The sequence below is a fragment of the Condylura cristata genome, unplaced genomic scaffold (genome assembly GCF_000260355.1).
Source record: "Condylura cristata isolate star-nosed mole 26May11 unplaced genomic scaffold, ConCri1.0 scaffold00004, whole genome shotgun sequence".
Lineage (NCBI taxonomy): Eukaryota > Metazoa > Chordata > Mammalia > Eulipotyphla > Talpidae > Condylura > Condylura cristata.
In genome coordinates, this window is record NW_004567105.1 from 62,531,986 (window position 1) to 62,535,911 (window position 3,926).

Genomic DNA, 3,926 nt, shown 5'->3' on the forward strand with positions numbered 1-3,926 from the left:
GTGTCAGGTGTCCAGTGGTACTAGAATTCTGGGATTACGTTAATCCAGGTTCAGTATTGGAAAATTTGGGGGACAGTGATGTCAGATCACAGGCCTGTCAGAATATGCAAGTGCTGGTTTTGCCCTTAGCCCTGGAGCACAATCCTCTGGGGTCACACTTCTAAACAGTGGTTCACAAGTGCCCTACCATTGCTGTACCCTAGAGTCCAAGTCCCTCTTGTCCTTAGCCCTGCAAGACTTTCAGAAACACAGCTCATTTTCTTAGTCTCCTCTTCCAAAGGGGCAGGTGTACCCAGGGAAGAAGTGGTTCCACATGCTGGGCTCACTGGCTGGTTCCTGTCCTCTCTGGAATGTCAGCCTACTGTACCTCATTGGCTCATGGATACTTTCAGATGTTTGCGCAGCTTTTTGGCTATCGGCAGTGGGGCAGTTGGGGCAGTTCACCTGGCCTCCTGTCTACTGATAATAGATGTCCTCTGTCTTCCTTTGTGGGCTCTGACCACTGGTATCATGAGCTGACTCTTTGCTATTGGGGAGCACTGCACATTGAGGTCCTGGGTTGTGGCCCACCGTGTTGTAGTTTCCTGACCCGACCTTTACCTACTTTGGAGGCTTTGGCATGGTTAGAATCTGCTTAGGATTTTCATAGGCTCTCTTAATTAGGGAACCTGTCTTATGGGTAGGAACTTCCACTTCCTTTCATTAAGAGGCCTAATCAAGAGAGATTGTATGTTGAAAACATTTTCTGAATTCTAAATCCCAATTAGAATAAGGGTTTATTTTGTTTTATTTTTCCCACAAGAATATTCTGAAATACAGATCAAAGAAAGCCCTTGGCTCTAACCTACCTTCACAACACATGCAAGAATGATAGAAAAATGCTGACTTGAAGGAGAACAGGAGACAGGGCAGGCCTGATGAACAGTTACCAGATACTTCTAGGAATCTTTGACCCAAAAAAGGGGCTGAAGTATTGGAATTGCATGTATTGATGTTCATATGTGCCATCCGCTTCCCTTTCAGAGTATTTGCTTGATGATTATGTTCCATGGGGCTGACCAGCGTCCTTCTGGCGACCTCCAGCTCTGCTGTCCCCACAGCAGCTGCCTACCACTTCAGATATCCCCCCTTCAGCACCTCAGTGCCTTCATATGAGTGATTGAACAACCCTAAAAGGAAAGGGGTTGGTCATTGGTGGGTCCTCACCCACATATTTATGGACAGCAGGCCACAACTCTAAAGCAGACATGGGGGAGAGAAAAACAACAGGATTTGCTTACAGGGAGTGAAACGAGAGATTTTACAGCCCATTGCAGTCTCTTCTGCCCCAGTGTTCATGGTCCAGAAACCATGGAGACCAAGGCAGGAGCAGTGGCAAGGTGGCATCGGCTCTCTCAATAGAGGAGGCAGGAGCTGTGTATGCAAGGTGGCAGCTGGCTCGCTGAGTGAGACCAGCCTGGATGGGCAATGTGGAAGGAGATACTGGTCTGCAGATAGAAGCAGTTTGACAGGAGCCACAGTGGCGAAGAAGGCAGCAGCTGGCCTGGCCATCAGAAGCAGATGGAAGCCAGCGCCTGGACAGGAACCAAGCTGAGGAGGAGGAATCAAGGGCAGCCCACAGAGGAGAAGGACTGGACGCAACTCACTTCGAGAGCAACTGCTCATGTTGGGGCCCCTCTAGTCTGTGGTAGCTCTGCTCTCTGTTCCCAGCAGCCCCTGTTCAGGACATTGTGGAGTCTGGTGACTGGAAAACTCCTTCTACCTTCCAGCATCATTCACTCACTGGCTCAGATGTGCTAGGAGTCACAGGGAAGGGGCCAGGGTGTCCAAGAAAGTTGTGAGTCCTCCCAATGTGCTATCAACTGCAGGTTGACTCCTGCTGCCTGGGCTCAGGGACGGCTGTCCTCCACCTATTTGACTGCCAGAGCAGCACTCTTGTCTCATGGCATCCTGCTTGCAGGATAGCAGCAGTGGCTCAAAGCTCTGTCTGACCCGGACCTGTTCAGCAACTGAACATTGCATGCACTGGGCCTGTGACATGCAGGCCTGGCAGCAGCGCTCTGCAGTCGGAGTGGCTGCCAGTGGTCTGTGCAAGCAGAAGTCAGAAACCAGAGCAGAGTGGCCCCAGGCAGGGGCGGTGGCCTCTGAGGCCCCCATGGAATCTGTTCAGAGGACATAGCCCAGGAGGGCAGCCAGTGAGGTATCCAATCCAATCGTGAAACCACAGGACAGCAGGTGCAGGGAGCCACCAGCACAGCCCTGAATCACCGTGTCCTCTGCCTCTAGGAGCTCACCTCAGCAGGGCAGCGACTGAGGGATTGCAGTAGGAGGCAAGGCTGAGGGCCCCAAGCCAGCACTGAGTGACTCGTCCCCATCGTAAGGAGCCTGTGCAAGCCAGGCTGAGACTCCCACACTTCCTGCTTTTCCCACCCACTCCATAGCCTGTCCTGTGTCCTCCTCTCTAAAGATAGGACAAACTGAAAATGTGGGAAACTCAGGCAGCACGGCAGCCATGCTCCCTCTGACTCTCCAAGGAAGACTCATTTCCTGCCTCTTCCTACTTTCTGGTGGTTCCCAGTAACCCTTGGCGTTCTTTGACTTGTAGTAAGTTTCTGCCTCCAACTTCACATCTTTCTGTCTTCACAAGCTTTCTCATAATGGTACCAGTCATTGGACTTAAGGCCCATTCCAATCCAGTAGGACCTGATTACCACTGCAAAGACCCTATTTCTAAACAAGGTCACACTCACAGGTATTGGGAGTTAGGGCGTCAGTATGCCTTCTTAGAAGAACACAAGTCAACCTGCAGCCACACTTATTAACAGTGCCCTTCCGTGTCTGTGGTCTCATCATCACATCTGCATCAGAGTCTAGAGCCTAGGTCTTAGGGCTGGAAAGCTCAGGGAGATATTAAAACCCAGACCTGGGAATTCAATTCCAGTGCCCTCTCTACTGCATGATATCACACCACAGAACTGTCTTAACAATTCCTTGTTCTTCCTCTATAAATATAATTTATAAAAATGAAAAGATTAGCTTGTACTTCGAACAGCACTAAACACTGTTTTTGAGCTAGATGCCACCCCATTTAGGAGTCAATTACTCTCATGTGAACCTAAGCTCTTCATGTAACGTCCTTACGTTTCTACAGGGCTACCACAGGATTAGGCATGGAGGTGTAGCCACGACCAAAAGCCCTGCCTGGTGGAGCTTCTACCCAGAGTCATGAAGCTGACACAAGGTAACATGCCTGAAAGCAACCAAAGAAGTGGAGGGGCTGCGCAGACCTGAGGGGAATGGTGAGAACAACAGGGAATCGAGGCAGTTTTATTTGGGCAAATGAGCAAAGAGGCACCTGGGCATGGCCACTGCTGAGAGTGGTACCCCGGTTCCTCAGCCTCAGCCAAGAGTCACTGCAGGTATGTGAGAGGCTTGGGAGTGGAGCGAAGGACTCCTCTAATGTGAACTTGGAGGTAACAGCACCTCCTGAGTGTGTAACCAGGAGTTCATACAAAGTACGTGAAATCAAAGATATGCAAAATTACCCTAAGGGATGAGATGGCCGGTAAGACTAGGCAGTACCCTGGCCAACAATTTGTCAAAGCCAAGAGAAAAACATAATCCGAGGAGTCGACCTCTGGCTCTTGTGTGCCTACACTTCTGACATATATAGTGGTGATGTATCATCTAATAAGGTAGGGCCCTCCCTGGTGGTGCAACAGGTCAAAGTGCAGCACTATGAAGCTATCACAGCCACAAGTTCGATCCCCAGCCAGAGAGGTGACCCACATGTCATAGCAGACCTCGCCTGACACACCCGCTGCTCCCCTCAGCAGTGTATTTCACTACATATGCCTGTTCTGCTCCCCACTGTCTCTGGTGAATTCTCTCACTGCCCTGCACCTCTGGCCTATACCCCAGTGCTG